The sequence below is a fragment of the Heterodontus francisci genome, chromosome 2, assembly GCF_036365525.1.
Source record: "Heterodontus francisci isolate sHetFra1 chromosome 2, sHetFra1.hap1, whole genome shotgun sequence".
Taxonomy (NCBI): domain Eukaryota; kingdom Metazoa; phylum Chordata; class Chondrichthyes; order Heterodontiformes; family Heterodontidae; genus Heterodontus; species Heterodontus francisci.
In genome coordinates this window covers 148,402,596-148,428,751 of record NC_090372.1, presented here as the reverse complement: position 1 = coordinate 148,428,751, position 26,156 = coordinate 148,402,596, and the positions used below count along the sequence as shown (strand labels likewise).

The 26,156-nt window shown below is 42.9% G+C and overlaps 1 protein-coding gene across 8 annotated transcripts in view; it reads left to right on the top strand.

The window, feature by feature from the left end:
- Window positions 1-26,156, top strand: part of tbc1d5 (TBC1 domain family, member 5) — a 771,220-nt gene that overhangs the window by 14,313 nt on the left and 730,751 nt on the right. The window contains exon 2 of one of the 8 annotated variants that reach the window (XM_068011824.1): window positions 516-583. The exons of the other annotated variants lie outside the window; for them this stretch is intronic. The gene's annotated coding sequence lies outside the window, so the exon portion shown is untranslated. The remainder of the gene's footprint in view (window positions 1-515; window positions 584-26,156) is intronic. 8 annotated transcript variants of the gene reach the window in all.

Genomic DNA, 26,156 nt, shown 5'->3' with positions numbered 1-26,156 from the left:
AAATACATGCATGCGGCTCTTTTAAAGAAACATATTACTGTAGGGAGAAATACTTTCAAAGCCAACTTATTTTTTCCCTTGCTTTATGAATCATTATTGTCAAATTGTGGGGAAAATAGCAGTTTGCTTTTACAATAGTCCTTCAGTTTTCTTTCTCCTTTTAATATATCGTGTATAAATTATCGTGGATATGTATTGAAATATTGAGACATCAAAGGTATTTCTAGAGTAAAAACTGAAATTGATTGATTTTAAACTGCAGCATTTTAATTGTATAAGAATATGTTTTGCTCGGATAAATAAGCCATTAGCTAAAGCAAATTACTGCACTCACCATGAAGTGCAGTATTCAGTTTATTTATCATAGGTACATCTTCGAATTAATTATGCACTAGTATCCAACATTAAATTTCAAGTACTGATACAAAAATACAATTGGATGCAGATTCAGGATTATATTGCTCACTGCTGAACCATTCCAGCATTCAAATGTTGATGTTCTTGGTTTTCATTAGATTTGCACATTTGGTTGTTCATGTGCTTCAGAGAAAACAGGAAACTGAGAACTGAACTTTGATATGAGGTAAGCAATCGGATGAAATTCTAAATGTGTTGCAGTAAAGTCTGCTTTTTGACTTGCTGAAGGCATCATGACTGCTGCCTACAGTTACATGCCAACTGGACATTGAGGGAATGAAATCCCTTTCAGTTCCGATACATGGCAGAATAAAGAAAACTGTCAATCAAATACAGATGGCATTTCCATTGTATTGTGTTTGTAATGGATTTCATTTACATGTAGTGGCAGGGACTTGTAGGGAGCTCATGCTTGTGTACCTCCAAGTGGCCAATCTGTGAGTCAAATTAGACTGAAGGGTCAGCAGCTTATTTTGGGGGCAGAGATCATATCTTAGCTTGGTCTGGTTTTTTATGTCTTGCTTATGTAAGTACAGTTAACATTATTACAGAATCACAGAATTATTACAGCACAGAAGGAGGCCATTCGGCCCATCGTGTCTGCACCGGCTCTCCGAATGAGCAATCACCTAGTGCCACTCCCCCACCTTCTCTCCGTAACCCTGCACATTCTTCCTTTTCATATAACAGTCTAATTTTTGAATGCTTCAGTTGAACCTGCCTCCACCACACTCAGACAGTGTACCTCAGACCTTAACCACTTGCTGCGTGAAAAAGTTTTTTCTCATGTAACTTTTACTTCTTTTAACAATAACTTTAAATCTGTGCTCTCTCGTTTTCGATCCTTTCACGAGGGGGAACAATTTCTCCCTATCTCCTCGGTCCAGACCCGTCATGATTTTGAATACCTCTATCAAATCTCCTCTCAGCCTTCTCCAAGGAAAACAGTCCCAACTTCTCCAATCGATCTTCATAACTGAAGTTCCTCATCCCTGGAATCATTCCCGTGAATCTTTCTATACCCTCTCTAACGCCTTCATATCCTTCCTAAAGTGTGGTGCCCAGAACTGGACCCGGTACTCCAGCTGAGGCTGAACTAGTGTCTTATACAGTTCTACATAACCTCCTTTCTCTTGTACTGTATGCCCCCATTAATAAAGCCCAGGATACTGTATGCTTTATTAACTGCTCTCTCAACCTATCCTGCCACCTTTAATGACTTATGCACATACACCCAGATCCCTCTGCTCCTGCACTCCATTTAGAATTGTACCCTTTATTTTTATAATGTCTCTCCATGTTCTTCCTACCAAAATGTATCACTTCACATTTCTCCGCATTGAACTTCATCTGCCACCTGTCCGCCCATTCCACCAACTTGCCTATGTCCTTTTGCAGTTCTACACTATCTTCCTCACAGTTCACAATGCTTCCAAATTTCGTATAATCCATAAACTTTTAAATTGTGCCCTGTACACCAAGGTCTAGGTTATTAATATATATCAGGAAAAGCAAGGGTCCCAATATTGACCCGTGGGGAACTCCACTACAAACCTTCATCCAGCCTGAAAAACATCCATCAACCACTACTCTTTGTTTTCTGTCGCTCAGCTAATTCCGTATCCATGTTGCTATTGTCCCATGTATTCCATGACCTATAACTTTGCTCACAAGTCTGTTGTGTGGCACTGTATCAAATGCCTTTTGAAAGTCCATATACACCTAATCAACCCTGTCTGTTACCTCTTCAAAAAGCTCCAGCCAGTTAGTTAAACATGATTTTCCCTTAAGAAATCTTTAATTAACCCAAGTTTGTCCATGTGACAATTAATTTTGTCCCGAATTAATCTTTCTAGAAGTTTCCCTATCACTGAAGTTAAACTGAGTGGCCTGTAGTTGCTGGGCTTATCTTTACACCCTTTTTTGAACAAGTGTGTAACGTTTGCAATTCTCCAGTCCTTTGGCATCACCCCCGAGTCTAAGGAAGACTGAAAAATTATGGCCAGTGCCTCCACAATTTTCATCCTCACTTCCCTCAGTGTCTTGGATGCATCTCATCCGCTCCTGGTGCCTTATCCACTTTATGTACAGACAGCCTGTCCAACACCTCCTTATCAATTTTACACCCTTCTAGTGTCTGAATTACCTCCTCTTTCACCATTGCCTAGGTTGCATCATCTTTCTTGGTAAGGACTGATGCAAAGTATTAATTTAATACCTCAGCTATGCCCTCTGCCTCCATGCGCAAATCCCCTTGTTGGTCCCTAATTGGCCCCACTCCTCCTTTTACCACCGTTTTATCATTTATCTGTCTATAGAAAACTTGGGGATTCCCTTTTATATTAGCTGCCAATCTCTGTTCATACACTCTCTTTGCTTCTCTTATTTGCTTTTTCACTCCCCGTCTGAACCTTCTATATTCAGTCTGGTTCCCGATTTACTACCTGACATCTGTCATGAGCACAATTTTTCTTCTTTATCTTAATCTCTACCTCTCTTGTCATCCAAGGAGCTCTGAATTTGTTTATCCTACCATTCCCCTTCAAGGAACATACTTCGACTGTGCTTGAACTATCTCTTCTTTGAAGGTTCAGCTACCGTTTTTCTTGCCAACTTTTGACTCCCAATTTATTCGTCCTAGATCCGTTGTTAGCCCATTGAAGCTGACTTTCCCCCAGTTAATTATTCTTACTCTGGATTGTTCTTCATCCTTTTCCATAATCAGCCTAAACCTCATGATACAGTAATCACTGTCCCCCAAATGCTCTCCTACTGATATTTGATCCACTTGGCCCACCTCATTCCCAAGAACCAGGTCTAGCCTCCTTTCTCATTGGACTAGCAACATACTGCTGTAGAAAATTTTCCTGAACACACTCTAGGAACTCTTGCACCTCACTGCCCTTTACACTACTACCATCCCAGTCTATGTTTGGATAATAAAAGTCCCCCCCATTATAACTACCCTATAATTTTCGCACCTCTCTAAACTCCTTGCAAATATGTTCCTCTGCATCATTCCCACTAGTTGGTGGCCTATAGACACCAAGCAGTGTAACTGCACCTTTTTTGTTTCTTAGCTGTAGCACTTGAAACGCCATAGCATACAAGGCTATGGGCCAAGTGCTGGAAAATAGGATTAGAATAGGTAGGTGCTTGATGGCCAGCAGAGACATGATGGGCCGAAGGGCCTGTTTCTGTGCTGTATAACTCTATGACTCTAACCCCTTTGGGACATCCTTTTTCTCCAGCACTGCAATGCTCTCCTTAATACTGCCACCCCTCCCCTTATTTTCCCTTTCCTATCTTTCCTGAACTCCTTGTATCTAGGAATATTTAGTACCCAGTCTTGCCCTTCTTTGATATAAAAACAAGAAATGCTGGAACCACTAAGCAGGTCTGGCAGCATCTGTGGAAAGAGAAGCAGAGTTAACGTTTCGGGTCAGTGACCCTTCTTCGAGCCCTTCTTTGAGCCAGGTCTCTGTTATAGCGCAACATCATATTTCCACATGTCAGTCTGCACCTGTAATTCACCAATCTTATTATCAGCACTTCTTGCATTCACATACATGTACATTAACCCTGATTTAGACTTTATTACTTTATCTTTACTCTGACCCCACCTAATAGCTTACCATTCCCTAGTGCTTTTTCTGCCAGTATTCTGTGCACCTTGGTATTCCTCTCTGACATTTCCTCCTGGTTTATTAAATAGCAAACAGTGAGAATATTGGCTTATTTCCCCCCTACCTAGCTAATGGTACTAATACCAAATTATGGGGTTACAGTAACAGCAGTTCAATTATGTGCAGCTGTAGTGAAGAGCAACTCGACTGCCAACTCTCATCAGTGCTATTTAAAGGAATATTCAACTACCTACAGGTTAGTTGCTCATTGATTTCTTCTGGCTATTGCTACGATTTTGCAAGTGTTTGGTGCTTCCTGTAGTTTCAAGGTGCAAAGGTCTGCAGAGAGTGGTGTGGCAGGTGCTGAAGAATTTTTTGGTGACTTCAAAGTTTCTGTACAAACCAGTTGCACCAAGATATTGGTGCACTAGTAGGCATTTCCCTTGGAATACAACATGTCTTGAAGAATGAACAGAGGCCATGCGAAGCAGGACAAGCTGTTAGAGGGAGGAGGGGAAAAGGGCTCTTTGCAGGAGGCTATGTCCATCCAGGGCATTTAGGGATCAATTCTCCTACCTGAACTTCAACAAGGAGTAATGTCTGAGACATCTAAACTTCAATAAGGACATCCTCACTGAAATCTGCCACCTGCTGCATCTGCAACCGCAGCAGGGCGATCGCATTGCCAGTGGCTGTGAAGGTGACTGTGGGAATGAACTTTTGTGTGTCTGAATCCTTCCAAACTGAAACTGGAGATATTTCAACATCTTGCAGTTTGTCATTGACCATTGTGTAACGGAGGTCACTGAGGCTCTCTTCAAAGAGAACTAACTACGTTGCCTCTTGCCAGAAACAAGCAAGTGAAGTGAGCATATAGTTCTTCTAGGATTGCAGGCTAGGGATACAGTGTACCATTGACAATACACATTGCGCTGTGGATGCTGCAAATCAACTCTGCCATGTACTGGAACCGAAAGGGATTCCATTCCCTCAACGTCCATTTGGCGTGTGACCATAGGCAGCGAATTGTGCAGATAAATCCTGGCAGCAGTCATGATGCCTTCATTATGCAGAAGCTGCTGTTCCATCTGCATTTGAGCCACCATGGCAAACCAAAGGGAGGCTAATGGGTGATGGGGTTGCTATCTGCTGACAATATAGCTGATGATAAAAGCAAAATACTGCAGATGCTGGAAATCTGAAATAAAGGATGTGGAAGCTATGGAAAGGGTGCAGAGGAGATTTACTAGGATGTTGCCTGGTATGGAGGGAAGGTCTTACGAGGAAAGGCTGAGGGACTTGAGGTTGTTTTCGTTGGAGAGAAGGAGGAGGAGAGGTGACTTTATAGAGACATATAAGATAATCAGAGGGTTAGATAGGGTGGATAGTGAGCGTCTTTTTCCTCGGATGGTGATGGCAAACACGAGGGGACATAGCTTCAAGTTGAGGGGTGATAGATATAGGACAGATGTGAGAGGTAGTTTCTTTACTCAGAGAGTAGTAAGGGCGTGGAATGCCCTGCCTGCAGCAGTAGTAGATTCGCCAACTTTAAGGGCATTTAAGTGGACATTGGATAGACACATGGATGAAAATGGAATAGTGTAGGTCAGATGGTTTCACAGCTCGGCGCAACATCGAGGGCCGAAGGGCCTGTACTGCGCTGTAATATTCTAATTCTAATTCTAATTCTAAAAACAAAAAGTGCTGGAAATACTCAGCAGGTCTGGCAGCATCTGTGGAGAGAGAAACAGAGTTAACGTTTCAGGTCAGTGACCCTTCATCAGAACTGGGCTGATGACTTCGGTGCACAATTTATACACGTGTGTAGCATGCATACAATGAAAGCTATGCTGCCACATATGATAGAGCAGACCATTGACATGCTGAAACAACACTTCCTGGCCTGGGCTACTCTGGAGGAGCTCTGCAGTACCCAGCAGAGTGATTGTCAAGATCCATGGTGGTATGCTGCATCCTGCACAACCTGGTTATAAAGGAGGCTTATGGCAGATTCAGAAGGCTGAAAACAGCAGAGGCCCTAGAAAAATATAGAAAGTGTAGGGGGGTACTTAAAGTAATTAGGAGAGCGAAGAGGGGACATGAAAAAACATTGGCGGGCAAGATAAAGGAAAATCCCAAGGCATTTTATAAGTATATTAAGGGCAAGAGGATAACCAGGGAAAGAGTAGGGCCCATTAGGGACCAAAGTGGCAATCTGCGCGTGGAGCCGGAGGACATAGGTGAAGTTTTAAATGATTACATTTCATCTTTGTTCACTATGGAGAAGGATGATGTAGGTGTAGAGATCAGGGAGGGGGATTGTGATATACTTGAACAAATTAGCATTGAAAGGAAGGAATTATTAGCTGTTTTAGCAGGCTTAAAAGTGGATAAATCCCCAGGCCCAGATGAGATGTATCTCAGGCTGTTATGTGAGGCAAGGGAGGAGATAGAGGCTCTGACAGAATCTTTCAAATCCTCTCTGGCCACAGGAGAGGTGCCAGAGGACTGGAGGACAGCGAATGCGGTGCCATTATTCAAGAAGGGTAGCAGGGATAAACCAGGTAATTACAGGCCAGTGAGTCTAACATCAGTGGTAGGGAAACTATTGGAAAAAATTCTGAGGGACAGGATTAATCTCCATTTGGAGAGGCAGGGATTAATCAAGGATAGTCAGCATGGCTTTGTCAGGGGGAGATCATGCCTAACAAACTTGATTGAATTTTTCAAGGAGGTGACTAGATGTGTAGATGAGGGTAAGCAGTTGATGTAGTGTACATGGACTTCAGTAAGGCATTTGATAAGGTCCCACATGCGAGATTGGTTAAGAGGTTAAGAGCCCATGGGATCCAGGGCAATTTGGCAAATTGAATCCAAAATTGGCTTTGTGGCAGGAGGCAGAGGGTGATGGTGGAGGGTTGTTTTTGTGAGTGGAAGCCTGTGACCAGTGGTATACCACAGGGATCGGTGTTGGGACCCTTGCTGTTCGTAATATACATTAATGATTTAGATGTGAATATAGGAGATATGATCAGTGAGTTCCCAGATGACACGAACATTGGTGGTGTCATAAATAGTGAGGAGGAAAGCCTTAGATTACAGGACGATGTAGATGGGCCGGTAAGATGGGCAGAGCAGAGGCAAATGGAATTTAATTCTGAGAAGTGTGAGGTGATGCATTTTGGGAGGACTAATGAGGCAAGGGAATATACAATGGATGGTAGGACCCTAGCAAGTACAGATGGTCAGAGGGACCTTGGTGTACTTGTCCATAGATCACTGAAGGCAGCAGCACAGGTTGATCAGGTGGTGAAGGCATGCAGGATACTTGCCTTTATTAGCCGAGGCATAGAATATAAGAGCAGGGAGGTTATGATGGAGTTGTATAAAACGCTAGTTAGGCCACAGCTGGAGTACTGTGTACAGTTCTGGTCACCACACTATAGGAAAGATATGATTGCACTGGAGAGGGTGCAGAGGAGATTCACCAGGATGTTGCCTGGGTTGGGGCATTTCAGCTATAAAGAGAGACTGGATAGGCTGGGGTTGTTTTTCTTGGAGCGGAGAAGGCTGAGAGGAGACCTGATTGAGGTATACAAAATTATGAGGGGCATTGATAGGATAGATAGGAAGAAACATTTTCCCTTAGCGGAGGGATCAATAACCAAGGGCCATAGATTTAAGGTAAGGGGCAGGAGGTATAGAGGAGATTTGAGGAAAACATTTTTCACCCAGAGGGTGGTTGGAATCTGGAACGCACTGCCTGAAGGTGTGGTAAAGGCAGAAACCCTCACAACATTTAAGAAGTATGTAGATGAGCACTTGAAATGCCATTGCATACAAGGCTATGGGCCAAGTGCTGGAAAATGGGATTAGAATAGATAGGTGCTTGATGGCCAGCAGAGACATGATGGGCCGAAGGGCCTGTTTCTGTGCTGTATAACTCTGACTCGATGAGGCGACAGCCCTTGCTACCAACCCAGTGGAGGAGATATTCGGGTAGGTGACTAAAAGCTTGGTCAAAGAGGTAGATTTTAAGGAGTGTCTTAAAGGAGGAGAGGCTCACAGATGAATTCCAGAGTTTAGAGCTTAGACAGCTGAAGACATAGCTGCTAATGGTGGGGAGATGGAAGTCGGGGATACACAAGAGGCCATAATTGGAGGAATGCAGAGTTCTTGGAGGATTGTAAATCTAGTGAATACACTGCTTCAAACTGGCTTTGATATGGCTGAATAAATGAATAAAACTGTGTGGTATGATACATGCTTATCTCTTTAATCTATGTAATTGGAGGGAATGTGAGTAGAGATACAAAATGGTTGTTTATTAGTAAGAAAATAAGTTGCGCATTTGAACTTTTACATGGTAGAATCTACTTATTTTTGCTATTTTACTTCTGTAGATCAGTTTTCCATATGCTAATCTTGCCAAAGTCTATTACCAAGGTGGTGGGAGAAAATGTGCTCAGGAAAAGATGTAAGGGAGATTGGGTTAGAAACTGTGGACTTTTCCCTTTGGAAACTGAGTTTGAATCTCGCAGATTGATGAGATGAGAGCCTTGGGTGTAAAGGGCTGGTACAAAATTAGTTTTGGAACGCTGTACCCAGTATTTTGTGGTTAGAGGTCTACAGCACAAAACTCAGTTTCAGAGAGGAAACTCTTAGTGGCTTTTGTGTGAAATAGAAAATACCACTCTGGCACAACAAAGAGTACTTTTTTAATATTGGGCATACTAGAGAGAGTGTAATTCTGAATTTAACCATACTGTACCTAACCTTTCACTGCTTGAAGTTGCTAGGTGCTCAAACAAAAAATTGCTTATTCCCTGTTACTAACATCTTTCATTTTTTTATGAGCACAAACATTCACTAGTGAAAAAGCAATGGAGTGATGCCAGAATAATTGGAAGCCAATTGATTTCAGGTCTGCTGCAAATGATGCCATTAGACTCAATTTACCAATCCTTTTATCTAATGAATTACACTTAATGCATCATTCTCCAAGACTTTTCTTCCCTGATGCATTTGGAAATTTGTTGGTTCATGATGCTTCTGGAGATTTTGCAGTTTGCCTCTATTTTTGAAGAAGCTTTTGGGAGTTAATTCAGAATAGAAGTGAGATATAAAATGCATGGATTTAAGCAGAAGAGTACTGAAACTCTGTAACAAGTAGATAAAATAAGTGGCTTCATAACTTGCACCTGTCAAGTACAACCAAAATAGAGTGATGGTATATTGAATATTAAATGTGTATGTTTTAAGTTTTTATATCCATATTGTGGCTAATCAAATTTTCAAATTGGATTTCTATTCATGGCAATGTAAAATGTGCCTGACCACATTAGAAGTTCACAGGTCAACTACAGTACCATACTTCACTCAATGTTAGCTGTTGTCCATGCTTACTGTATTTTGTGTGAAACACCAGATGTAGTGTACTTGAAAGTATTTCTGCATAAGTTGGATGTTTTAAAAAATATGTTCTATTCAGTTCATTCTGCAATGATCATATTTCTACTGTTTTTGCTTATGTTTATAACAATATATACAGCAATATTAATATCTCTGCAAAGTCACTTTTGGCTTCACAGTGATACTGAAACTGCAGTATAAATCTGGAAGTCAAGTGTTGGTTAGCATCTCATTTGAGAGAAACCATCTGAGAGCCCGGTGTTGGTGTCCGAACTGACTTGAAAAGTGCCCTAGGGGTCTCTGGACCTCGTGAGCAATTTTAAAGACCCTGATTTTAATTTTTGAGAGGGTATGGACACTTCTGTCTATGCTGTCAAAATATTTCAATTTTAGTAACAAATGCATGAAACTCCCTCTGGGCATGACCAATCCATGTTCCATATGTGTACTTTGGGGTCCTGCATCTCTGGTGCTTAAAGGTTCTCTTCCAGATCTCCATCACAACTTTTTTGGCTGGTTGCTTGAGGTCACCTATCTGACCTTTCCTTGAATCCTCTTGAAAAGAATGAGATTAGAAGTGGAGTGGAATAACTCAACCTTTCATCTTCGCATACCTTTCTGTGGTGCTTCTTGTTGGTGTGGCATCCAATGCATATGAACTTTATATACCATCTGTCAATGAAACCCAGTAAGCTTGGATGAGCTGAAAGGACAGTTATATTATCTATTGCTGATTTTGCAACTTGCTGCCCTGTTACTATGGTGATCTTTGGTTAAGAGAAAGGTTTTTAGTAGCTGAGGAAAGGTCATCCCTTTTTGTTGGAAACAATGCATTCTCTTTTTACAAATTCAGAAAATTGGATTCCCCTCCCCCCAAATAGTTATAAAGTATTTTACCATTCCCCATCCTCAACACATTCGTACAGTTACATTTATAAAAATCAGACATGGTTCATGAAAAGGACAGTGTCCTTAAGCAACCATCACTTTACAAAAAAAGTCATGTATTGTCTTAGATACTTTGTGAATAACCCTCCAGATTTCATTTTGAGTATCGCATTCTTCTTTTCGCACTTGTTGAAAGTTCTAATATAACTCTCCTTAGCCAGGATGACACAATCCATTTATAGACATATTTTATGGTTGTTACCAGTTTCTATTCATCATTGCTGGCGGGTGAAGAGGGGGATAATTCCTTCCCCAAAAATAGATGCTGTATCTCACTATTTTCAATACATTTGTTGGAAAGTATGAGATTTAATCCTCTTTTTGAGCTGATAAATAGATCAAATATATTACAATACCAATTACTAACAAATGAAGTGGAGAGAGAGGAGGTTGAGGCATATGTCATGAAGGTTGAGTGGTTGAGGTTGATCTGTGAAATAAAGGTTGTTTATGCACAATGGAACTTTCTAGTTACAAAGAAAAATTGTATGTTTTAAGCATACATTCACTTTATGACAGTAGCATGGATACAAAGTTCGTTCTTTTCCCTCCACTGTTATTGCTTTTCTAATGAAAATGGAGTCTGAATCTGGAATTGGGGCCTGAGTGCAGCTCCCCAGACGAGCCAGTTGCACTGCTCTTGGCTTTGCAGTCAGTTTGGTTCATAGTTGAGGAAGTTCTTTGGAAGTGTAGTTGCTGTTGTGATGCAGGGAAATGCACAGCAAGGTCCCACAAACACTAATGAGATAAATGACCACACAATTTTTTTCTAGTGATGATGGTTAAAGTCCCAGTTCGCTGGATACACAAGCAGATCAGGTTGGCTTGCAATACAACATAGTTCCTTTTTATATGCAGTTGTGAGCTTCTTTGTATGTTGGCAGCCCACTGAAATAAAGTGAAGCGAAAGGCAAACTTGCATTTATATAAGTGCCTTATCATTTTTCTCAAGCGCATCTTAGTATTTCATAGACTCATGCATCAAACATGAGCCTCTTAAGAACATGATCAGGTTCCCAGCAAAGTATTGCTAGATCAAAGGCTTCCAGGTGTGTCTCAAACCTAGTTGCATTTTCTTCCATTGTGCTTATCAGGTTCTGAGCACCTCTTAGTGAAGCAAGATAAATTTGCATTCATAGACTTTCCTTTCTAGGACCAAACCATCAATGAAGACTGTGTGGGGAGGTCATACCATACCTGATGTCACCCTGTCTCTGGGGAATCATGGAGAGTCAACAGAACAATTCTGCAGGGGTCACCACAATTGCTTTCTTCTTTGTTTGAATCATGTGGTTGATCCTCAAGTTAACAAGAAATGGGAACATATACAGAAACTAATGTATTGTCAAGATTAGCCATTCATCTTGGCTCCTGAAGCTAGATTTTGGCAGCTGTTTGTTCTGAAGCCATTGCGAAGAACCAGTCTAGTGAAGGATATCCCTGAAAATAATGCAAAGTGTCTCAAGTGAACTTGTGAGCACTTGCTTCACTTTTGCTTAGGGTGCCCAAGTGTGGCTTTGAGATGAAAAAGTGAAACTCTGTTGACACCAGTCTGCGTTATGTCTTAGTATAAGTAAAAAGAGAGTAAATCCTCAACATGTTATGTCATGCAGCAACAAAGAAACAGGAAACAGAATAGGGGCAATGGTTATGATCTAAAATTGTTGAATTCAATGTTGAATCTGGAAGGCTGTAAAGTGCCCAGTTGAAAGATGAAGTGCTGTTCCTCAAGCTTGTGTTGAGCTTCATTGGAACACTGTAGCAGGCCAAGGACAGAAAAGTCAGAGTTGGGAGCAAGGTGGAGAATTAAAATCACAAGTGACAGGAAGCTTAGGTTCATTCTTGCGTAGTGAACGGAGATGTTCCACAAAGTGGTCACCCATCCTGCATTTGGCTTCCTCAGTGTAGAGAAGATCACATCGTGAGCAGTGAATAAAGTGTACTGAATTGGAAGAAGTGCAACTAAGTTGCTGTTTCACTTGGAAGGAGTGTTTGGGGACCTTGGATGGTGAGAAGGGAGGAGGTAAAAGGGCAGGTGTTGCATCTCCTGCACTTGCATGGAAAAATACCGTAGGAAAGGAAGGGTTGTTGGGGTGACTGAGGAGTGGACCAGGGTGGAGTCACATAGAGGTAGATTAGAAGAACCTTTTCACATGAAGGGTAATTGGAATATGGCATGGATTGCCCAAGTGTCAACTGAAGCAGAATTTTTATCATTTAAAAAAAAAATGGAATCAGTATTTAAACATAGAAACATAGACATAGAAAATAGGAGCAGGAGTAGGCCATTCGGCCCTTCGAGCCTGCTCCTCCATTTATTATGATCATGGCTGATCATCCAACTCAGTAACCTATTACCGCTTTCGCTCCATATCCTTTGATCCTGTTAGACCCACGAGCTCTATCTAACTCCTTCTTGAAAACATACAATGTTTTGGCCTCAACTGCTTTCTGCGGTAGCGAATTCCACCAGCTCACCATTCTCTGAGTGAAGAAATTTCTCCTCATTTCAGTCCTGAAAGGTTTACCCCGTATCCTTAGACTATGACCCCTGGTTCTGGACCCCCCCACCATCGGGAACATCCTTCCTGCGTCTACCCTGACAAGTCCTGTTAGAATTTTATAGGTTTCTATGAGATCCCCCCCTCACTCTTCTGAACTCCAGCGAATATAATCCTAACCGACTCAATCTCTCCTCATACGTCAGTCCCGCCATCCCAGGAATCAATCTGGTAAACCTTCGTTGCATTCCCTCTATAGCGCGAACATCCTTCCTCAGTTAAGGAGACCAAAACAGCTCACAATATTCCAGGTGTGGCCTCACCACAGCCCTATATAATTGGAGCAAGACGCCCCTGTTCCTGTACTCGAATCCTCTCGCTATGAAGGCCAACATACCATTTGCCTTTTTTACCCCCTGTTGGACCTGCATGCTTACCTTCAGCGACTGGTGTACGAGAACACCCAGGTCTCGTTGCGTATTCGCCTCTCTCAGTTTATAGCCATTCAGATAATCTGCCTTCCTGTTTTTGCCACCAAAGTGGATAACCTCTTATTTATCCACATTATACTGCATCTTCCATGCATTTGCCTACTCACTCCACTTGTCCAAATCACCCTGAAGCCTCTCTGCATCCTCCTCACAATTCACCCTCCCACCCAGTTTTGTATCATCTGCAAATTTGGAGATATTGCATTTAGTTCCCTCATCTAAATTATTAATATATATTGTGAATAGCTGGGGTCCTAGCACCGATCCCTGCGGTACCCCGGTAGTCACTGCTTGCCATTTGGAAAAAGACCCATTTATCCCTACTCTTTGTTTCCTGTCTGCCAACCGATTTTCTATCCATCGCAATACACTACCCCCGATGCCATGCTCTTTAATTTTACACACTAATCTCTTATGTGGGACTTGGTCGAAAGCCTTCTGAAAGTCCAAATAAATCACATCCACTGGCTCCCCCTCATCAATTCTACTCGTTACATCCTCGAAGAATTTTAGTAGATTTGTCAAGCATGATTTCCCTTTCGTAAATCCATGCTGACTCTGTCCAATTCTACCACTGTTCTCCAAGTGCTATAAAATCTTTGATAATGAACTCTAGAATTTTCCTCACTACCGACGTTCGGCTGACTGGTCTATAATTCCCTGTTTTCTCTCTACCTCCCTTTTTAAAAAGTGGGGTTACATTAACTACCCTCCAATCTGTAGGAACTGTTCCAGAGTCTATAGAATCTTGGAAGATGACCACCAATGCATCCATTATTTTTAAGGCCACTTCCTTAAGTGCTCTGGAATGCAGACCATCAGGCCCTGGGGATTTACCGGCCTTCAATCCCATCAATTTCCCCAACACCATTTCTCTACTTATACTGATTTCCTTCAGTTCACCTCTGTCACAAAACTCTGTGTTCCCCAACATTTCTGGTATGATATTTGTGTCCTCCTTTGTGAAGACAGAACCGAAGTATGCATTTAGTTAGTCAGCCATTTCTTTGTTCCCCATAATGAATTCCCCTGCTTCTGACTAAGGGACCTACATTTGTCTTCAGTAATTTTTTTATAATTCATTCATGGGATGTGGGCGACGCTGGCCAGGCCTGCATTTATTGTCCATCCCTAATTGCTCTTGAGAAGGTGGTGGTGAGCTGCCTTCTTGAACCGCTGCTGTCCATTTGGGGTAGGTATACCCACAGTGCTGTTAGGAAGGGAGTTCCAGGATTTTGACCCAGCGACAGTGAAGGAACGGCGATATAGTTCCAAGTCAGGATGGTGTGTGACTTGGAGGGGAACTTGCAGGTGGTGGTGTTCCCATGTATTTGCTGCCCTTGTCCTTCTAGTTGGTAGAGGTTGTGGGTTTGGAAGATGCTGTCTAAGAAGCCTTGGTGCATTGCTGCAGTGCATTTTGTAGATGGTACACACTGCTGCCACTGTGCGTCGGTGGTGGAGGGAGTGAATGTTTGTAGATGGGGTGCCAATCAAGCGGGCTGCTTTGTCCTGGATGGTGTTGAGCTTCTTGAGTGTTGTTGGAGCTGCACCCATCCAGGCAAGTGGAGAGTATTCCATCACACTCCTGACTGGTGCCTTGTAGATGGTAGACAAGCTTTGGGGAGTCAGGAGGTGAGTTACTCGCCTCAGGATTCCTACCTTCTGACCTGCTCTTGTAGCCACAGTATTTATATGGCTATTCCAGTTCAGTTTCAGGTCAATGGTAGCCCCTAGGATGTTGATAGTGGGAGTTTCAACAAAGGTAATGCTGTTGAATGTCAAGGGGAGATGGTTAGATTCTCTCTTGTTGGAGATGGTCATTGCCAGGCACTTGTGTGGCGTGAATGTTATTTGCCACTTATCAGCTTAAGCCTGGATAAGTCTTGCTGCATTTCTACACGGACTGCTTCAGTATCTGAGGAGTCACGAATGGTGCTGAACATTGTGCAGTCATCAGTGAACATCCCCACTTCTGCCCTTCTGATTGAAGTAAGGTCATTGATGAAGCAGCTGAAGATGGTTGGGCCCAGGACACTACCCTGAGGAACTCTTGCAGTGATGTCCTGGAGCTCAGATGATTGACCTCCAACAACCACAACCATCTTCCTTTGCGCTAGGTATGACTCCAGCCAGCGGAGGGTTTTCCCCCTGATTCCCATTGACCTCAGTTTTGCTTGGGCTCCTTGATGCCATACTCGGTCAAATGCTGCTTGATATCAAGGGCAGTCACTCTCACCTCACCTCTTGAGTTCAGCTCTTTTGTCCATGTTTGAACCAAGGCTGTAATGAGGTCAGGAGCTGAGTGGCCCTGTCGGAACCCAAACTGAGCGTCACTGAGCAAAAGTATCTCTTCAAAAGTATATAACAAGGATATGGTGAAAGAGTCTTGACAAACTGCTAACTTCTGGACAAGCTGACAAAGGCCATCAGGTCCTTCGGGATGAATGAAACTCCTGGATGCGTTGGCTTATTGGCTGAGTTGTATTCGACTCTGAGATTGGATCAGCCCAGACCTGCTGGAAGTGTACGAGAGTATACTTCTGGTCAGCAGCATGTCAGAATCCATGAGGAAGGCATCATCACCCTCATCTACAAGCAGAAGGGGGAGAGGGAGGAAATCAGAAATTTATGGTCCATTTCACAGCTTAATGTGGACTACAAAATTCTGTCCAAGGTCATCGCCAGTCGGGTCAAGTCTCTGATTACTCCAATCAGACCTGCACTGTACCTGGCAGAAAGGTCTCTGATAGCCTCGCGCTACTCAGGGTTGGGAGGTGGACGCCTGTCTCATCAGCTTGGATCAGGAGAAAGTCTTTGAAGAATTTCACACACCTGGATGATGGACGTGCTTTCCAAAAATTGGGTTTGGGGAGGGAATCCGCAATTGGATCATGTGCTCTACGCAAACATCGGTAGCACAGATTCCATCAATGGGTGGGAATGAAAAAGTTTTCCGATCAAGTCTGGAGTCAGGGAGGGCTGTCCTCTCTCCCCATTCTTGTTCGTGTGCTGAGTCCACCAGGAAGGATGTGGGTCTAAGAGTCTCACCACTTCCGCATGGTGCCCTCGAGGTGGCTGTGGCAGGGAAGAGACTATCATTCACCTTCTGGAATCTGCCTTCATAAAGCAGGTCTGGAAAGAGATGCAGTGATTTTTTTCATAGAATGGTTACAGCACAGAAGGAAGCCATTTGGCCCATTGTGCCCATGCCAGGTCTCAGCAAGGGCAACTCAGCCATTCCCACTCCCCTGCCTTTTCCCCGTAGCCCTGCAAATGTTTTTGCTTCAGATAATTATCCAGTTCTCTTTACTGAAGGCCTCGATTTGAATCTGCCTCCACCATACTTTCAGACAGTGCATTCCGGATCCTAACCACTCGCTGGATAAAAAGGTTTTTCTTCATGTCACTGTTGCTTCTTTTGCCAATCACTTTAAATCAGTGTCCTCTGGTTCTGAATCCTTCAGCCAATGGGAATGGTTTCTCCCTATCTACTCTGTCCAGACCTCTCATGATTTTGAACACCTTGATCAAATCTTCTCCTCCAAGGAGAACAGCCTCAGCTTCTCCAACCTATCCATGTAACTGATGTATCTCATCCCTGTGAATATTTTCTGCACTCTTTGTAATGCCTTAACATCCTTCCTAAAATGAGGTGCCCAAAACTGAACACAATACACTAGTTGAGAACGAACTGGGTATTCTTCCCGGTTTGTCATAACTTCCTTGCTTTTGTATTCTATGCTCTTATTTATAAAGCCCAGAATCCCATATGCTTTATTTACTGCTTTCTCAACCTGTCCTGCAACCTTCAATGATATGTGCACCTATTACCTCCAGGTCCCTCTGCTCCTGCAGCCCCTTTAGAATTGTCGCCTTTAATTTATGTTGCCTCTCCTCATTCTTCCTACCAAAATGAATCATTTCACACTTTTCTGCATTCTATTCTTCTGCTATTTGTCTGCCCATTCCACTAGCCTGTCTATGTCTTCTTGAAGTTGATCATTATCCTCCTCTCAGTGAGCAATACTTCCAATTTTGTGTCGCCTGCAAATTTTGAAATTGTACCCTGTTTACCCAAGCCTAGGACTTTAATGTATATCAAGAAAAGCAGGGGTTCCAACACCGACCCCTGGGGAACCCCACTATATATCTTCCTCTCGTCGGAAAAACAACCGTTCACAACTACTCTCTGTTTCCTGTCACGCAGCCAGTTTTGTATCCATGCTGCTACTGTCCCTTTTATTCTATGGGCTCTAACTTTGCAGACAAGCCTGTTATGTGGCAGTTTATCAAACATCTTTTGGAAGTCCATGTACATCACATCAACCGCCTTACCATCAATAACCCTCTCTGATACCTTATCAAAAAACTCAAGCGTGTTAGATGAACACGATTTGCCCTTAAGTCCGCGCTGGCTTTCCTTAATTAATCCACATTTGTCCAAGTGGCTATTTATTTATTTTAGGGCGGCGCAATGGTTAGCACCGCAGCCTCACAGCTCCAGCGACTTGGGTTCGGTTCTGGGTACTGCCTTTGTGGAGTTTGCAAGTTCTCCCTGTGACCGCATGGGTTTCCTCTGGGTGCTCCGGTTTCCTCCCACATGCCAAAGACTTGTGGGTTGATAGTTAAATTGGCCATTGTAAATTGCCCCTAGTGTAGATAGGTAGTAGGAGAATTGAGGGAAGGTGGGGATGGGAGAGGGAAATGGGATTCATGTAGGATTAGTATAAATGGGTGGTTGATGGTCAGCATGGACTCGGTGGGCCGAAGGGCCTGTTTCAGTGCTGTATCTCTCTATGATTCTATTTTGTCCTGAATTATCATTTCTAAGAGCTTTCCCACCACTAAGGTTAAACTGACTGGCCTGTAGTTGCTAGGCTTGTCCTAACACCCTTTTTGGAACAAGGGTGTAACTTTGCAATTCTCCAGTCCTCGAGCACCACACCTGTATCTAATGAGGATTGGAAGATTATGACCAGTGCCTTTGCAGTTTCCACCTTTACTTCCCTCAGTATCCTTGGTTGCATCTCATCTGCTCCTGGTGACTTCTCAACTTTAAGCACAGCCAGGCTATCAAATACCTTCTCTTCAATTTCTAGCCTGTCCAGTGTCGCAACTACCTCCTCTTTCACCATGTGACTTGGGCAGCATCTTCTTCCTTAGTAAACATAGATGCAAAGTACTCACTTAGTACCTCAGCCATGTCCTCTGCCTCCATGCATAAATCCATTTTTAGCTCCAGAATCGGCCCAAGTTCTCCTTTTACTAGTTATTTACCTATAAAGGATTTTTAAATTCCCTTTTATGTCAGCCATGAGTCTCTTCTCATACTCTCTCTTAGCTTCTCTTATTTGTTTTTTCACTTCCCCTCTGAACCGTCTATATTGGATTGTATTATCCACCTGACATCTGTCATATGCACCCTTTTTCAGCTTCATTTTACTCTCTCTCTTTCATCATCCAGGGAACTCTGGATCTGTTTTCCCTACTGTTCCCTCCTTGTGGGAATGTACCTTGACGGTACCCGAGCTATTTCCTTTTTAAAACAGCCCATTGTTCAGTTATAGTTTTGCCTTCTGGTCTTTGATTCCAATTTACTTGGCCAGATCTGTTCTCACTTCATCGAAGTTGGCCCTCCCCCAGTTATCCTTATTCCAGATTGCTCCTTGTCCTTTTCGATAGTTAACTAAACCTTATGAAGCTATGGTCACTGTCCCCTAAATATTCTGCTACTGTCACTTAATTCACTTGACCCACCTCCAGAAATGCCTCCTTCCTGGTTGGACTGGAAACATGTGGAAAATTCTCCTGATCACACTCCAAAGGTTTCCATCCAGCCCGCAAATGTAAACTGTATCTAGCCGTTCCTCCTCGCTGTGTGGTTTCTGCCCTCGGCCTTTTGCTTCAGGGATGAGAATTTTCTTCTGGCCCGCCAAAGCTTTCTGTGACTGACAACAGGTGAGCGCTGATTGGCGGTTCACAGTGCAGCCCTGTTGTTTTCGGTGAGCGCCTGCTGGGAAATGTAATCCCTCTGCTTACCAGTCTCTATGGATGAAACCATAATCCGGGAATTCAACTCCCAGAGAGCACCGTGTACGCCGGGCCCAGCTCTTCCAGTTAATGGTTCAAAATTTTAAAAAAAATACCAAGTCAAAGGCACTTATTGGGGCAGGAATAGGTTGGTTGTTCTGAGTCAGCATTCGGGATAATTATCAAAAAAAAAAGCAACTTATTTTCAAAGCCAAGGAATGGAACATGAGAGATGCCATGCCCTGATTGGCTAGGGGGGGCTCTCCTGGAAGGGGCGGGGTAAGGGAAGGTGGGCCTGCATGGCGATTGGCTGCAGCCCGGCAGTGTCGCCCAGTTTTGGTCTGTACATTTAAGAAAGGATATACTTGCATTGGAGGTGGTACAGTGAAGGTTCACTAAATTGGTCCGTGGGATGAGGGGGTTGCCCTACGATGATGGGCTGAATAAATTGGGTCTATATTCTCTAGAGATTAGAAGATTGAGAGGCGATCTAATTGAAACATACAAGATTCTGAAGGGGCTGGATAGGGTAGATGCTGAAAGATTATTTCCACTGGCTGGGGAATCTAAAAGATGGGGGCACAGTCTTAGGATAAGAGGCCAATCAGATGAGAAATTACTCAAAGGGTTGTGAATCTTTGGAGTTCTCTACCCCAGAGGGTTGTGAATGCTGCATCGTTGAATTCATTTAAGGCTGGGATAGACAGATTTTTAGTTTCTCAGGGAATCAAGGGATATGGTGAGTGGGCGGGAAAATGGAATTGAAGCCTAAGATCAGCCATGATCGTATTGAATGATAGATCAAGCTCAATGGGCCATATAGTCTACTCCTCCTATTTCTTGTGTTTTTGTGACCCTGGGTGTTAATGAGTCGAGCAGGTCACAGTGGAGACGGTAGTCGCGGTCAGTCTAAGGAACCAATAACATGCTGACTGGCGTGAAGGTGAGCTTGAGGCTTGCAGCCTAGGCCTGGCAAGAGGGAAGGAGAGGGACAGACATGAAGAGAAAGGGACCGACAGGCACAGGGAGAGAGAGAGAGATGTGCAGAGACAGGGAGAGAGCCAGAGACAGACAGACACAGATAGGGAGAGAGAGAGAAAAAAAGAGAGCGACCAAGACCATTCCTGACAGATAGACATCTAGCCGGAATACTCTGCATCACTACATCAAGTGTGCGGGCAGACATTGACTGCTTGTGCAAGCAAATACAATGCCAGCTATTTCACGAAATATAGTGACGAGAAAGTAAGTTAATAAATTAGTTTTCTCATTTAAAGCTTGTTCACAAAATGCACATTTTTTTGTATTGATAGTTAAATAAATTTCTAATGCCTTTATCCTTCCAAAATTTGTTCACCGGCCCCCTATGTAGGACAACATTTGTTCTGTGGCCCCTCATGAGTAAAGGTTGGACACTCCTGCTTTAGAAATTCCTATCCCTCTCTGCCTTTTACACTACTACTATGACAGTCTATGTTAGGATAATTAAAGTCCCCTATTATAATCACTCTATAATTCTTGCCCCTCTCTGTAATTTTCCCTAGAAATTTGTTCCTCTATATCCTTTGCACTAGTTGGTGGCCTGCAGAATACCCAGCAATATAATGGTATCTCTATTGTCTGTTGGCTCCAACCAAATCGATTCTGTCCTGGACCCCTCCAGGACATTTTCTCTCTCCAGCACTGTAATGTTCTCTTTATTCAATACAGCTATCTTTCCTTCCTTCCTTCCCTGTCTTTCCTGAACACCTTGTATCCAGCAAAATTTAGTATCCAGTCCTGCCCTTTTTTTGATTCAGCTTTCCATTATTGCCACTGCATCATATTTCTGCATGGCTATCTGCGCATGCAGCTCACCAATCTTATTTACCACACTCTGCACATTCATATACATGCACAGTAAACTTAATTTAGACCTTATTCCATTTCCCCCTAACACTGACCCCACCTGATGCCTTACTATTTCCTACTGTAGGTGCTATCTGTCGCTCTCAATTCTTTGTGCAGCTTAGTTTTCCTCTCTAAATTTAACTCCTAGTTCTCACACCTCAGCCAAGTTAGTTTAAACACTCCCCAGTAGGGTTTTGTTGAGGTTCATCCCAAGCAACTCCGTAACGTAGGACTCTGTGCTCTACGGGCTGTTCCCGGGGATGCACATTGAAATAAACATGAACTTCTGCTGGAGGACCATCTACTTGGTGAAAGACACACTGTGGCCTACCTGAAACTTGCTGGTTTTTTGTATTCATTTGTGGGATGTAGGTGTCGCTGGCTAGGCCAGCATTTATTGCCCATCCCTAATTGCCCTTGAACTGAACGACTTTCTAGGCCATTTCAGAGGGCATTAAGAGTCAACCACATTGCTGTGGGTCTGGAGTCAGATGTAGGCCAGAGCGAGTAAGGACAGCAGATTTTCTTCCCTAAAGGACATTAGTGAACCAGATGGGTTTTTCATACAATTGACAATGGTTTCGTGGTCACCATTAGATTAGCTTTTAATTCCAGATTTATTAATTGAATTCAAATTTCACCAGTGCAAAGAGCTGTCAGCAACTGGGTATTGCAGACTGGCACATTCAAGGTCTAGGACTACATGCTGAGGGACGCACTAAAGCTTGGGGCAGTTGCTGCGGATGCTCAATGGGGAATGGCCACTGTGTAAGGCCCTACTGCTATAGTATACCGAGGGGCTGGAACTCGTGTAAAACCACTCGGGCTGTATGAATGTTTGGCAAAAAATGTAAATGTACATTGTAAATATAACCTGTAATGGCAAGTGTATGAGGCACCTCATGTACTGTGTTGAATGAAACTGATCTGTATTGCACTGTATGTGATGTCAGATTTAAACTGTTATGTAATGCATTTTTACAAATTTTATGAATAAAGTATATTTTTGGATTAGAAAATGGGGCCTGGAGCTGAGAGGTCCTGGCAGAACCCAAACTGAGCATTGGTGAGCAGGTTATTGGTGAGGTGTAAGCGCCGCTTGGTAGCACGGTCTACGACACCTTCCATCATTTTGCTGATGCTGAGAGTAGTCTGATGGGGCAGTAATTGGCTGGATTGGATTTGTCCTGCTTTTTGTGGCCAGGACATACCTGGGCAGTTTTCCTCTTCGCCAGATAGGCGCCAATGTTGTAGCTGTACTGGAGCAGCTTGGCTTGGTGTGTGGCTAGTTCTGGAGCACACATGCTCAGCACTATGGGATGTTGTTGGGGCCCATAGTCTTTACTGTATCTGGTGCACTCAGCCATTTTTTGATCATATGGAGTGAATTGAATTGGCTGAAGACTGGCATCTGTGATGGTGGGAACGTCAGGCAGAGAGACTGAACTGGATGATCCCCTCAGCATTTCTGATTCAGCATGTTTCCAAATGCTTCAGCCTTGCCTTTTGCAGTGGATGTGCTGGGCTCTGCCATCATTGAGGATGGGGATATTTGCGGAGTCTCCTCTTCCCATTAGTTGTTGTGTTGTCCACTACCATTCACAACTGGATGTGACAGGACTGCAGAGCTTTGATCTTATTTGTTGTTTGTGGGATTGCGTAGCTCTCACTATAGTATGCTACCTCCGCTGTTTTGCATGAATGTATATCCACTTCTGGCTGCTTTGTCAGAATCCAGAGATGGTTCAGTGAACACAGTGCAAGATTTGGACTCTGAATCTGTTTGCCATCTTTCTGTTCAGTGTTGTACTTTGCGCCATAGTTGTTTCACCATGAACTTTGTGAGGCAAGAAGCAAATTTCAGATATCTTGTTCACTTCAAAGGCACCAAACAAATAGATCATTGAAAGACAAATGCTATTGATAAGGCCATTATTGATTGTAGAAAGTTTACGAAAATTACTACCATCATCTGACAAAGGTGTTCAATTAGGAAAATCTTTTATTTAGTTAATGAGTTGGTAACCAGAGGGCACAACATTAAGATCGTCACCCAAAGAATTAGGAGCGAGGTAGGAGAATTTGTTATTTTATTTTTACAGAGGGTTGTTAGGACATGGAATGGTAGTGAATGAAGAGTCTTTTAAAAAGGAAGTGGACAAACATTTGAAAGAGCAGAATTTAAAAAGGCACGGGATAAAGGGAAAAAAAAAATGAATATAAATGGTTAGCTGCTTAGAGAGCCCTGCACAGGCATGATGGGCTGAGGCCTCTTTTTGGGCTGTAAAATTTTATGTTTCTATGTCTTGCATTCTAAACAAATTTCATTTGTCTTAAACAAATTCATTTTCTGCATACCTCACTCAGATGCGTGCAGTAAAGTGTTTTGTCTAAATATCAATGCTATTGCAATAAGAGCGAGCATTCACTAGGCTTTTCCAAGTATGTTTCTTTTATGAGCAATCTAATGCCAGAGTTCACAGTCTTTTCTCATTTAGTTTGTACTGATCTTTTACTTGCCCCCTTTGTCTTTTAGTCTATTGTTCCGAATTCAGATGTTTCACTTTCTGTACATGCACTCTACCAGAAGAAATGTGCAATATTAGCACCTACAGTCTGTTCAAAATCTCAGTGAATGACTATTTAATCCAACTGCCTAGACATTTGACTTAATCATGCACAGTACCAGTCTAGTACAGCATCTGTTTAGTAGGAAAACTCTCATCAAATCCATTCTTGCACTATATAGAGAAGTCAATTTAGTATTTTTCTTGAAACTTAAATGCTAAAATATGTTTCATTAAAAGTTCCCTACTACAGTTTATTACTTTAACTTATTGCCCGTGGTCATACTCTGTTGTATATGAGCCCCTCAACCCATTTTGCTTCCAATTTATTTGCTTTTTTACTGTATCTGTTTTATTTCATCTCTGATTCTAGTATGTTCAATTAATAATGGAGGACCAGAGATTTCAGAAGATTTCATTGCATTACTTTCAAAATAAATTTGAATATGTTGCTGCTCACATGAGCTTCCAGGACTATTTTTGGTATTGATCAAACCAACACAGTTCATTTTGCTCAGAATGGCTTAATTGTCTTGACTTCTCCAGTTCTTTCCTAATGTCCTTCTTTCACTTGCTTTTTAAGGAAATCTTCCATAAGCCAGTCATCCTAGCAATATTCAGTCATTTGCTCTGTTTTATTTTCTTCTGAACCAACTGTGTTACCACAGTAAAAAAATGACTGCAGGGGTGAAACGTTTACAACTGTTGCTTATTTTACCCTATTGAAGTTAACCTGTTGCTCAATTTATATATAATTTTGATCTTTGTAGCCAGTTCTAACTTGTATATGCTTTTTTAGTGGACAGTTTGGGTTCCGCAAGGGCCACTCAGCTCCTGATCTCATTAAGCCTTGGTCCAAACATGGACAAAAGAGCTGAACCCCAGAGGTAAGGTGAGAGTGACTGCCCTTGACATCAAGGCAGCATTTGACCGAGTATGGCATCAAGGAGCCCTGGCAAAACTGGAGTCAATGGGAATCGGGGAAAACTCTCCACTGGTTGGAGTCATACTTGGCATAAAGGAAGATGGTTGTGTTGTTGGAGGTCAATCATCTCAGTCCCAGGACATCACTGTGGCAGTGGCAAACTGCTGAACGCATCTTCCCCTTCCTTCCCCTGTCAGCATTCCGAAGGGATCGTTCCTTCCGCTCCACCCTGGTCCACTCCTCCATTACCCCCACCACCTCGTCCCCGTCCCATGGCACCTTCCCCTGCAATCGCAGGAGGTGTAATACCTGCCCATTTACCTCCTCTCTCCTCACTATCCCAGGCCTCAATCACTCCTTTCAGGTGAAGCAGCGATTTGCTTGTACTTCTTTCAATGTAGTATACTGTATTCGCTGCTCACAATGTGGTTTCCTCTACATTGGGGAGACCAAATGCAGACTTTGTGGAACACCTCTGCTCAGTCCACAAGCAGGACCCTGAGCTTCCGGTTGCTTGCCATTTCAGCACTCCCCCCTGCTCTCATGCTCACATCTCTATCCTGGGCTTGCTGCAGTGTTCCAGTGAACATCAATGCAAGCTCGAGGAACAGCATCTCATTTACCGATTAGGCACACTACAGCCTGCCGGACTGAACATTGAGTTCAATAATTTCCGAACATGACGGGCCCCCCATTTTACTTTTATTTTTAGTTATTTTTTCTTTTTTACATTATTTTACAATTTTTTTTTTGTTTATTTCATTTCATCTTAGTTTGTTCAGTTTGCTTACCCACTGTTTTTTGTTCATGTTTGTACTTGCTGCTGTTCAATCTTCAGTCCGTTAACACCCTATCTGTACTAATGCTTTGTCTTTCAACACACCATTAACATATTGTTTGCCTTTGCTCCATGACCTTTTGGTCAGCTATTCTGTGACCTTGTCAAATCTACACCTCCTTTGTTATCTCTTGCCCCACTCCTGCCTCACTTGCTTATAACCTTTGACATTTCTAATATGTGCTAGTTCCGAAGAAGGGTCACTGACCCGAAACGTTAACTCTGCTTCTCTTTCCACAGATGCTGCCAGACCTGCTGAGTGGTTCCAGCATTTCTTGTTTTTAGTTCCTCAGGGTAGTGTCCTAGGCCCAAACATATTCAGCTGCTTCATCGATGACCTTCCATTGCTTAATCCCCCACTATCTACATCCTGGGGGTTAAACTGAACTGGACCATCCATATAAGTACTGTGGCTACAAGAGCAGGTCAGAGGCTGGGAATTCTGTAGTGAGAAACTCACCTTCTGATTGCCCAAAGCTTGTCCACCACCTACAAGGCACAAGTCAGGACT